Here is a 12,471-nt window from a genome sequence, read left to right as displayed (position 1 = left end):
GGGCGGAAACGCAAGACAGCGACCCTGCCGTCCGACTGGTGAAGGAGATGCTGACTCGCCCGGAGGCTTGCCTTGAACCAGACGCTCCGGAGGAAGCCAAACAACTATGGGCAGAGAGGAGTCGACTGTTCCTTTACAAGGGGAAGTTGTGCCGCAGAATGGTTAACTCCCGGACGCATGAACTACTCTGGCAAGTAGTGGTGCCACGAAGAGACGCAGCCATGGTGATGGAGGCATACCACGACGGAGCTGGACACTTCGGGTGGAAGAAGCTGGAGTTCCTGCTGCGCGAGCGATTCCACTGGGTAGGCATGAGGGGAACCATTGAGAAGTGGTGCAGAGACTGTGGCCCGTGCAACCTAAGAAGGAAGGATCGTGCCAGCCAGAAGACTCCCCTGCAGTCCATCGTCACCCGGCAGCCGTTGGAACTGGTAGCCTTGGATCATGTAAAACTGACCCCAAGCAGAAGTGGCTACGTCTACGCACTAACCATCGTGGATCACTACTCCCGGTTCTTGGTTGTCGTCCCCGTCAAAGACTTAGCAGCTCGAACAGCAGCGAGAGCCTTCCAGCAGCATTTCTGCCGTCCACACGGGTACCCGGACCAAGTGTTGACAGACCAGGGACCTGCCTTTGAAGCGGAGGTCTTCCAAGAATTCCGCACTCTGTATGGCTGCCGGAAGATAAGGACGACACCCTATCATCCACAAACTAATGGACTTTGTGAGAAAATGAACCAGGTGGTAATGGATCTTCTGAAAACGTTGCCCCTGGAAGAACGCAGTCTGTGGCCTGAGAAGCTGCCCGATCTGGTGGACCTATACAACCACATCCCGGTAGGTTCCACCAACTGTACCCCGGCTTACCTAATGAGGGCAAGACCTGGTAAGTTACCTGTTGACCTGGAAATGGGAGTCCTGACACCCGAGGACACTTCACCAGAAGCAGACTGGGACACAGAGAGGCAGCAGCAGTACCGGAGAGTACAGGAGAGCGTGGAGCGAAGTCTCTGTCAGGCTAGGGAAAGACAAGAGAAAACTTACAACCAGTATGCTCCCGCTGTTCCCCTGGTACCCGGAGAGCAGGTCTTGAAGAGGAAGAGACGGCTCCACAAGTTGGACGACCAGTGGGAGAAGGACCCGTACACCGTACTGCCCTCAAGCCACGAGAACCCGAAGGTTTGTACCATCAGTAAAGACGGAGGGGAAACTACAGCCATTGTATCCCGGGACCACCTGAAGAAGTGTCCCGAACAACTGAGGAACCCTGAAGAGGAACAAGAAGACCATCGACCCGTAGAGGAAAGGGAAGATATGGTTAGTACTGTGCTCGGGGACTTCCCTCGGTCTTGGACTCAAGTCAATGGTGCAGTTGTGGTACCCGTACTCACCTTCCTCCAACCAGCATCCCAAGCACCTACGGAGCAACAGGTAGAGCTGGAAGAACAGCCGGTCCAGGAGGCAGAAGACCCCACACCCGCAGACCAGGAGGATCAACCCTCTGCTTGCAGTGAGCCTGCCATATCCCTAGTGAGCAAAAGAGCCGGTAGACAGCTGCCCAGTTTACCCTTGACAGCTCCTACACCCTGTAGTTCAGGGCTAGACAGTCAGCTCCGTAGGTCCACTAGGGCCACTAGAGGCCAGTTACCCGCACGTTGGAGGATTTGAAGTGTATAAATTGTTTTATTTATGTTTACCTGTGTATTGTTGCTTGTGTATAATTTTGTGTTTCTAGTTATTTGTAGGAGTCCTTGGTGGATTTACCGGGAATCCTTTGTACATAGTTGGAGCGTAACCCAGGACGGACTAAAGACTGTTAAGGACTCGGGGCAGGACAAACCCCTACCTGGTTACGTCTCCCTGTTTTGGTGAAATGGACACCTTGCTTTTCTTCAAAGACTACACCCGGTTACGGACATGCCGTGACCACCTTTATGTGTTTCTTCTTATTGTACTATTATTGTTGTTATATCTTGTTATGTTTTTCTAAAATATGTTTAGTCCCGGAGTACTAAATTTCACTAGGGGGGAATGTGGCACCCCAGGGGTCTGGTTTCCCACAGTAATGTAATGTTATGTCTGAGAGCAGGTGGGAGGTCCTTTGGTCAGGGATCCTGTGCATGCCACACCTCCTGCCCAGTCTTGGGAGGGGAAGACCTTCCCCTATATAAACCCGGGGCTGAAGCAGGGTTAGTCAGTCAAGGAGAGTAGAGACAAGAAACAGTCACAGGAAGAAACAGCAGAAGCTCAGTGGGAGCAATACTACTACAAGTCAGGGGCTGGCAGCTGCAGAGCTCGCCCTGACTGAGAAGCTTTCTTACCGGACCCGGCGTCCGAGGCTGTGGGGACTAACTCTTACCCAGCAGCAGAAGCCGACCGGCAGGGGATTTCAGGTCCTCAGGCCCAGAAACCCGAAGGCACGGTCACACGCGTGGGACCAGCGCCGCCATCGTGGAGCGGAAGCCATTAGAAGGCCCCGAGTCACCGGCCATACGGGTGAGCACCACACGGTACACTCAGGGACGTGGGCTACTTATATCCGCTTCTAGCAAGGTAGCCAGAAGAGTACAGTCAGTTTGGGAGGCCTACAACTCCGCCTGGCCAGGGGAGATCCCATCTGCTCAAGGACTGACCAGGCCCCGTTCGCTAGCAAGTACTCCGGGAGGGTCTATCGTTGTTACCAGTAAAGACCCTGAATTACACCGCACCGTCTCTGAGTGGTTCCTGCTACCCTCATCTTCCACGTCGGCTGCCCTGAGGCCATACCCCTCCCGTTGGGGGTTATACTATCACGCTGCACAATTCTACACCGGCCTCAGCGGTCTGCCCTGCAGCGGCAGCTCCATAGCTGCAAATCAACGGGTGGCGTAGTCGACACTCAAATAACATCTATCAAGACTGCCACACACTGAGTTGACTCCCTGGGCACGGATCGGGTCCCCGCCACTCGGAGACTACAACCCTCATCTGATCCGGTTCCGGGTAAGCCCCCGTGCGCGAGACGCTGCGCGACACAGCAGGCCCAGGGGCGCGTCAACTTTGGCGTAGTCGGCAGGATTTCGTGCCCGCAACCACCGGGTACTGCGTGCCTGAAAAAGAGACTTTTAAAACTTACCATCCGTGAAGTTTTCCCGCCATCGGTGAAGATTCCCGCCATCCGGCGCCATTTTCAGCCTTCTTCCCGCCATCTGTGAAGATTCCCGCCATCCGGCGCCATCTTCAGCCTTCTTCCCGCCATCCGTGGAGTTTTCCCGCCGTTGGACGCCATCTTGAGGACGCCGCGCGGGAAGAAGAGGGGCGTGGACTCCGAAAGCGCGCGAGAACTGAAGCCCCGCCTCACGTCCGGACGTTGCGTAAGGTCCTGGAAGGAGCCCAGCAGACGCCGACGTCACCGGAGCGCGACGGAAGGTCCTCAACCCTGACGATCTACTGCGGAGCCGCGGCCTACGGAACAGGATCATCGCAAGGTAGGTCACGGTCCACTAGGGGGGAGGAAGATGTCGGATGCGGAGGAGAGCTTCATTGCCTCAACCCCCGCCAGCGCCACCGCTGCTGCAGTTATGCCCTTCACCATGCCCTATATCCCGGGAGCAGCTTGGCTACCCCAGTACTCAGGGGAGTCACATACCCTGCATGACTTTAGAGAAAAGCTGGATAGCCTCTTCCAGGTGTACCCCCTCACAGAAGAGCAAAAAGTGAGCATCCTGGTGGCCCAACTAACCGGGGCAGCCAAAAGGGAAGTAAAATCCTGGCCACCTGGGAGGAAGACTGTCGCAGGGATACTAACCCGGCTGAAGGATACCTTTGATACCCGCACCTCAGCCGAGATTAAGCTTAGATTCTACGGGTGCAAGCAGCGAGCGCATGAGAGTATAAGGGACTATGCACTAAACCTTCAAGAGGCCCTGAGGGCCATTAAGCAGACCGACCCTGATGGAGTGGGAAACGAGGACAGGCTGTTGACCGAACAATTTATAGAGGGACTATATTGTAATTCCCACCGAACCCAGTTGCGGGCGATGGCCTTACAGGATCCCCATCTGGGCTTTGCACAGTTCAAGGACAGAGCCATCCGGGTGCTCCGAGAACCGGCACCGGGTGGCGTTGTGACCCACAGGCGCCCAGCTATCACTTACCACCAGGAGGCGGCGCCCTTGTCGGCAGGGCCTGTGGGAGCTGATGCGCAGGCTTTGGACAATGACCCGGCTCCAGACCTACACCATCAGGTCCAAGAGCTAGCTAAGAGCGTTGCTGCGCTAACCCGAACTGTGCAGTCTTTACAGGTTTCCACCCCAGGGAAGATCCAGCTGGCATCCGGACCGGAGGACATCCCGTGGCGTCGACCAAGGAGGACCCCACCGGCCAGAGGAAGACCCAGTGACCGATACAGCGAAGACGGACGACCCATCTGCCGCCGCTGCAATCAACCCGGACATATGGCAAGGTACTGTTCTTTAAACGGGCACAACCTGGGGTAGAGGGCCAACCCCCAGGAAAAAGATCACCAGGCCCATCGAACTGGCGCGACAGATATGTGGGAGGACGTCCAGTCTTGCCTGTGGTACTGGATGGCATCCCTATGAGTGCCCTACTGGACACCGGGTCACAGGTCACCACCATCCCGTACGTGCTCTTTAAGCAGTACTGGAATGACTCGGATATTACCCGCTACCCTGACGACGACTTGAGTATCATCGCCAGCAATGGCCAGCCCGTGTCACAGATCGGATTTAAAGAGGTGACAATCAAAATCGGTAGAGTCGAACTGGCAGCACAGGGACTGATCATTGTAGATATTGACAAACATGAGAGTCACCCAAAAATAACTCTAGGAACTAATGTAATTGAAAATTGTCTTGCAGAGGTGATTTTCCTTTTACAGCAGGTTGCCAAGAACGCCAGCTCCGGCCAGCAGCGAGTGCTCCAGAAAGAGATCCGGGCACTGATGCGACGGCAACAGGTGGAACTCTCCGGCGGTGAGATTGGTAGCGTAAGAATGTGTGACCCTTTTCCTATTGCCATGCCCCCAAAAAGTGAAATGATGATTTGGTGCCGGGCAGCTATTGGTCTGAGAGGTAGAGATTACCAGGCAATGGTAGAACCAGTTTACTCAGACAGTAGGCCCACCATCTTGACAGCACGGGGGGTGGTTAATGTACGCCATGGGAGGGTGCCCGTTCGCATAATCAATATCGGGAAGAGGGAAGTGTACCTGCCCCGGTATGCCACGCTAGCCAAATTATATACCATTAACCAAAATGCTATACAATCTGTGGAACCCTTGCCTCCATCTCACCCGGAGGAAGGTAACGGCTCTAAGAAAACAAAGGAGGACTGGTGTCAGCAACTACATTTGGGTACTGACTCCACTCCCTCACATCAGAAACAGGGAGTCTATCGGGTGGTTCAAGAGTACGAGAGAGTGTTTAGTAAACACCCGTTAGACTTCGGGCGAGTCAAGGGGGTAGAACACCACATCCCCACGGGAGACCATCCTCCCATAAAAGAGAGGTATCGACCCGTACCCCCTGCACACTACCAACACGCCAAGGGGATGCTTAGAGACATGAAGGAGGCTGGGGTGATCAGGGATAGCTGTAGCCCCTGGGCAGCTCCACTAGTCTTAGTCAGAAAAAAAGACAACACCATGAGGATGTGTGTAGATTACCGGAAAATCAACCGTATCACACACAAGGATGCGTACCCCTTACCAAGGATAGAGGAGTCATTGGCTGCTTTAAGATCTGCTAACTTCTTCTCTACCTTGGATCTCACTAGCGGGTACTGGCAGGTTCCTGTAGCAGAGGCAGACCGGGAGAAGACCGCATTCACCACCCCGATGGGACTTAGCGAGTTCACCTGCATGCCGTTCGGACTCTGCAACGCACCAGGAACCTTCCAACGACTAATGCAGTGTTGTCTGGGCCACAGAAACTTCGAGACGGTCCTGTTGTACCTGGACGATGTCATCGTATATTCCAAGACGTATGAGGACCACCTGAAACACCTGGCGGAAGTGTTCGAAGCTCTGGCGAGTTACGGCCTAAAGGTGAAACCCTCCAAGTGTCACCTCCTGAAACCAAAGGTGCAGTACCTGGGACACGTGGTGAGCGCTGACGGAGTGGCTCCCGACCCTGATAAGATCACCGCAATTAAGGAATGGCCAAGCCCCTCCAGCGTAAAAGAAGTGCGGCAGTTCCTCGGGTTGGTAGGCTACTACCGAAGGTTTATTCCCGGTTTCACCAAAAAGGCAGCACCTATGCAGGACCTCCTGATAGGCCAGTCCCGGAAGGCCAAGAACCAGAAGCCGCCCTTCAAATGGGAGGAGCTGGAAGAAGAGTCCTTCCGCCAGCTGAAGATGGCCCTCACGGGGGACGAAATCCTGGCGTACCCGGATTATAGCCAGCCCTTTATCCTCTACACCGACGCCAGTAACATCGGGCTAGGAGCCGTACTGTCCCAGATCCAGCAGGGGAAGGAACGAGTAATCGCCTACGCCAGCCGAAAGCTGCGACCCACCGAAAGGAATCCCGAGAATTACAGCTCATTTAAGCTAGAGTTCCTGGCCGTAGTATGGGCAGTCACCGAGCGCTTTAAGCATTACCTCGCTTCTTCCCGGTTCACCGTGTACACGGATAACAACCCGTTGACACACCTGGACACGGCAAGACTCGGTGCCCTGGAGCAGAGGTGGATGGCCCGTCTGTCCAACTACGAGTTCACAATCAAATACCGGGCCGGACGCTCCAATACCAACGCGGACGCCCTGTCCAGGATGCCCAACCTGCCGGACGAAGGAGAAGATCCGGAGGGACTGGAAGAAGTTGAACTCCCTGCGTTCCACCGTCATGGGACTATCCAGTACTCCCACCGGGTAAGGAGTAAGCAGGCTGCTACGTTGAACCCCTTACCTCACTACAACTGGGCGGAAACGCAAGACAGCGACCCTGCCGTCCGACTGGTGAAGGAGATGCTGACTCGCCCGGAGGCTTGCCTTGAACCAGACGCTCCGGAGGAAGCCAAACAACTATGGGCAGAGAGGAGTCGACTGTTCCTTTACAAGGGGAAGTTGTGCCGCAGAATGGTTAACTCCCGGACGCATGAACTACTCTGGCAAGTAGTGGTGCCACGAAGAGACGCAGCCATGGTGATGGAGGCATACCACGACGGAGCTGGACACTTCGGGTGGAAGAAGCTGGAGTTCCTGCTGCGCGAGCGATTCCACTGGGTAGGCATGAGGGGAACCATTGAGAAGTGGTGCAGAGACTGTGGCCCGTGCAACCTAAGAAGGAAGGATCGTGCCAGCCAGAAGACTCCCCTGCAGTCCATCGTCACCCGGCAGCCGTTGGAACTGGTAGCCTTGGATCATGTAAAACTGACCCCAAGCAGAAGTGGCTACGTCTACGCACTAACCATCGTGGATCACTACTCCCGGTTCTTGGTTGTCGTCCCCGTCAAGGACTTAACAGCTCGAACAGCAGCGAGAGCCTTCCAGCAGCATTTCTGCCGTCCACACGGGTACCCGGACCAAGTGTTGACAGACCAGGGTCCTGCCTTTGAAGCGGAGGTCTTCCAAGAATTCTGCACTCTGTATGTTTGCCGGAAGATAAGGACGACACCCTATCATCCGCAAACTAATGGACTTTGTGAGAAAATGAACCAGGTGGTAATGGATCTTCTGAAAACGTTGCCCCTGGAAGAACGCAGTCTGTGGCCTGAGAAGCTGCCCGATCTGGTGGACCTATACAACCACATCCCGGTAGGTTCCACCAACTGTACCCCGGCTTACCTAATGAGGGCAAGACCTGGTAAGTTACCTGTTGACCTGGAAATGGGAGTCCTGACACCCGAGGACACTTCACCAGAAGCAGACTGGGACACAGAGAGGCAGCAGCAGTACCGGAGAGTACAGGAGAGCGTGGAGCGAAGTCTCTGTCAGGCTAGGGAAAGACAAGAGAAAACTTACAACCAGTATGCTCCCGCTGTTCCCCTGGTACCCGGAGAGCAGGTCTTGAAGAGGAAGAGACGGCTCCACAAGTTGGACGACCAGTGGGAGAAGGACCCGTACACCGTACTGCCCTCAAGCCACGAGAACCCGAAGGTTTGTACCATCAGTAAAGACGGAGGGGAAACTACAGCCATTGTATCCCGGGACCACCTGAAGAAGTGTCCCGAACAACTGAGGAACCCTGAAGAGGAACAAGAAGACCATCAACCCGTAGAGGAAAGGGAAGATATGGTTAGTACTGTGCTCGGGGACTTCCCTCGGTCTTGGACTCAAGTCAATGGTGCAGTTGTGGTACCCGTACTCACCTTCCTCCAACCAGCATCCCAAGCACCTACGGAGCAACAGGTAGAGCTGGAAGAACAGCCGGTCCAGGAGGCAGAAGACCCCACACCCGCAGACCAGGAGGATCAACCCTCTGCTTGCAGTGAGCCTGCCATATCCCTAGTGAGCCAAAGAGCCGGTAGACAGCTGCCCAGTTTACCCTTGACAGCTCCTACACCCTGTAGTTCAGGGCTAGACAGTCAGCTCCGTAGGTCCACTAGGGCCACTAGAGGCCAGTTACCCGCACGTTGGAGGATTTGAAGTGTATAAATTGTTTTATTTATGTTTACCTGTGTATTGTTGCTTGTGTATAATTTTGAGTTTCTAGTTATTTGTAGGAGTCCTTGGTGGATTTACCGGGAATCCTTTGTACATAGTTGGAGCGTAACCCAGGACGGACTAAAGACTGTTAAGGACTCGGGGCAGGACAAACCCCTACCTGGTTACGTCTCCCTGTTTTGGTGAAATGGACACCTTGCTTTTCTTCAAAGACTACACCCGGTTACGGACATGCCGTGACCACCTTTATGTGTTTCTTCTTATTGTACTATTATTGTTGTTATATCTTGTTATGTTTTTCTAAAATATGTTTAGTCCCGGAGTACTAAATTTCACTAGGGGGGAATGTGGCACCCCAGGGGTCTGGTTTCCCACAGTAATGTAATGTTATGTCTGAGAGCAGGTGGGAGGTCCTTTGGTCAGGGATCCTGTGCATGCCACACCTCCTGCCCAGTCTTGGGAGGGGAAGACCTTCCCCTATATAAACCCGGGGCTGAAGCAGGGTTAGTCAGTCAAGGAGAGTAGAGACAAGAAACAGTCACAGGAAGAAACAGCAGAAGCTCAGTGGGAGCAATACTACTACAAGTCAGGGGCTGGCAGCTGCAGAGCTCGCCCTGACTGAGAAGCTTTCTTACCGGACCCGGCGTCCGAGGCTGTGGGGACTAACTCTTACCCAGCAGCAGAAGCCGACCGGCAGGGGATTTCAGGTCCTCAGGCCCAGAAACCCGAAGGCACGGTCACACGCGTGGGACCAGCACCGCCATCGTGGAGCGGAAGCCATTAGAAGGCCCCGAGTCACCGGCCATACGGGTGAGCACCACACGGTGCACTCAGGGACGTGGGCTACTTATATCCGCTTCTAGCAAGGTAGCCAGAAGAGTACAGTCAGTTTGGGAGGCCTACAACTCCGCCTGGCCAGGGGAGATCCCATCTGCTCAAGGACTGACCAGGCCCCGTTCGCTAGCAAGTACTCCGGGAGGGTCTATCGTTGTTACCAGTAAAGACCCTGAATTACACCGCACCGTCTCTGAGTGGTTCCTGCTACCCTCATCTTCCACGTCGGCTGCCCTGAGGCCATACCCCTCCCGTTGGGGGTTATACTATCACGCTGCACAATTCTACACCGGCCTCAGCGGTCTGCCCTGCAGCGGCAGCTCCATAGCTGCAAATCAACGGGTGGCGTAGTCGACACTCAAATAACATCTATCAAGACTGCAACACACTGAGTTGACTCCCTGGGCACGGATCGGGTCCCCGCCACTCGGAGACTACAACCCTCATCTGATCCGGTTCCGGGTAAGCCCCCGTGCGCGAGACGCTGCGCGACACAGCAGGCCCAGGGGCGCGTCATATATATATATGAACTATTAGAAACTATGTAACTACAATTTTACTGTATAAGATTATAAATAAATATTGAGACATTGTAACACTTCTATGCTACATTATAATTACAGTTTTTCCTTAGCCACTCCCTAAACCAAATCTTCTGTCTCTCTCAAATATCTCCAGGAACGTCCTATTTAGGAAAGACATTTTTCTATCCTTCAAAACCTCCGAGAACTGCTTGTCCTTCTGTCCACATTCCCTGACGTCACTCTCACCTGGTCGTCTCACCTGTCTCTGTCCATCTATTTCGGCCATTTTCCTTTCCAGGGAGAAGTCACAGCTTTGGATTTTTAACTCTTTCTGTGAAGAGATGGACCTTTGCCCTGGCTGATATGGCTTATAACAGATATGAAATCTCCTGCGTATTTGATAGAGTTCACTATGTGGATGACTCAGTCTAGAAGAGTTTGATATTGGCTTTTGGTAAGATTTTACCTTTCCTGGTTTTATAAATTTAACTTGATTTCTTTTCTTTGCACGATTCTCATGTTTTCTAACATAATCCAGCAACTGCACACATTTGAATAGGGATTCTTTTTGTGATGCTATAACTCTAGATACTGGATCTAGGAATTTCAATTTTTGTACAAAAGTTGTTACCATTTGTTGTACTTTTCCATTTTTGATAAGAGCTTTGTACAACCGTTCAAATATGGACATGAATGTATATGTACATTCCTTCCTACCAATCCTTAGTTTCTGCAGATCTTCTATGTTGGGAAAATCCTTTGTGACACAATAAATCAAATATCTTAACCTGTCCGAATCATTTTTCCCATCCATTAGGAGAGTAACATCTGGACAATGTCACAGGAATCCATATTTTAAATAATTGATTCCTCTCCTCATTGGTTAGATCAAACTTATCAGAAAAGCTCTCAAATGTCTCTGAATTTCTACAGGCATGGATTTTGACATCATATCTTGGCATGATTTTGTATAATTTCAGCAAATTTTTCCTCCTTTTAATTTGCAGTTGAGCCTGGGTAATTCCTGAATTCTCTGATATTTTTAGTGGCTCTTGTACGTCCGCTCCTCCTACGTCACTCACGTCTCCTCCCACATCACCTAGTATGTCGGTTTCTCGTATGTCAGTCATGTCTCCTCCCATGTCAGGTTTCTGTATGTCCGTCTCTTGGTCAGACCCAAGGTCACCTTCAGTTACAGACACGTGTCTTACTTCTTGTTCATTTTCCACATTACAGTCAGAATCATTGTCACCATCTGACACTTCTGCACTATTTTTCTGCTTAAATATCTCTGACACAAGACTATGAAAAAAATCTACCAAATGTAGAATATTTCTCAATTTCTGTTTGTCTCTATTTACCAATTTAGAAGTTAACTGTAAATTCTGCAATTCACATTCTTTGTATAAACTGAGCCACAAAACGTCTAAGTCATTTCCTACATTAATTTGAAAATTAATATTACTTTGTTTAGCAAAAGAAGAAATTATACCCATATTTTGCTTACCTTAAGATTCCTTAGCTTTTCTTTATCAGCACGTCCTGTCTTCAGTTCGTCTGATTCTGTTCCTTGTTAGTACCTCTGCTTCCCGTTAGTCCTCAGTCTGTAGGCTCCTTTCTGCTTCTCGTGACAAATTAGTGAATTTACTGACACGTGAACAACAGCTGTTCAGCTCGTCAGGACTTCCCCCCTTGTTCACGGGAAGAAATTCACTTACTTAATTTAAAAAAAGGAAAAAACAGGGCTGGCTGGCTCACCATTGTAAAATAATACTCTTCTCTGTATTATTTTTTCTACTGAGGACTTCTCAAAGTATCAATATCACGATATTCTTATAAAAAAATGTATCTATTTATTCTTGGATTGTCCATTAAAAAGAATCAGATTGCAGCAGGTACATATAATAATTAGTTATAAAGTAATTGTCCATAATTAGCTTCATTGTTGAGATTCACCCATCTTTCCTTGGATCCTGGCTGGTAAATCATGTCTTTGTCCAGCACGTGTCCAGGCCTACATGCCATCTGTTTCTCAGCATGAAGATTCTTCTTGTGGGGTGGGAAGAACAAGAGAGCCCCCCCCTTTCTGTACCATGGGCTTTTATAGCCAGTCGTATGGACACCTGTTCTACATATGGTAGTGAACCAAAAATACACACACAAATAGCGCATGTCAACTAGACACGATGGCTGATGCAATCCTTGTATAGAACTCAAATTTAAGAAAAATGATTATCGATTATTAATTAACATTCCAAATGAATTTCCATAAATAACCATTTAACAAAGTTACTGTACAGAGGACGTCCTTATACACAGTACAGTGCACAGAGATCATGAACCTTACAGCTGCAACTCTGATCTAGTCACCTCTGTACTGAGATATCTAGATTGAAGTTACTGTACAGAGGACGTCCTTATACACAGTACAGTGCACAGAGATCATGAACCTTACAGCTGCCACTCTGATCTAGTCACCTCTGTACTGAGACATCTAGACTGAAGT

At 51.2% G+C, this 12,471-nt stretch overlaps 1 protein-coding gene across 1 annotated transcript in view; it reads right to left on the bottom strand.

Moving 5' to 3' along the window:
* Nucleotides 1–12,222, bottom strand: part of LOC141221152 (microtubule-associated serine/threonine-protein kinase 3-like) — a 48,492-nt gene extending 36,270 nt beyond the window's left edge. The window contains exon 1 of the mRNA XM_073666498.1: nucleotides 11,473–12,222. The gene's annotated coding sequence lies outside the window, so the exon portion shown is untranslated. The remainder of the gene's footprint in view (nucleotides 1–11,472) is intronic.
* Between the last annotated feature and the right edge of the window lie 249 nt (nucleotides 12,223–12,471).

This window comes from Phyllobates terribilis, unplaced genomic scaffold (genome assembly GCF_046119375.1).
Source record: "Phyllobates terribilis strain yellow unplaced genomic scaffold, ASM4611937v1 Scaffold_323__1_contigs__length_2155407, whole genome shotgun sequence".
Taxonomy (NCBI): domain Eukaryota; kingdom Metazoa; phylum Chordata; class Amphibia; order Anura; family Dendrobatidae; genus Phyllobates; species Phyllobates terribilis.
The sequence above is the reverse complement of the archived record's forward strand: the minus strand, read 5'-3'. Positions and strand labels throughout refer to the sequence as shown.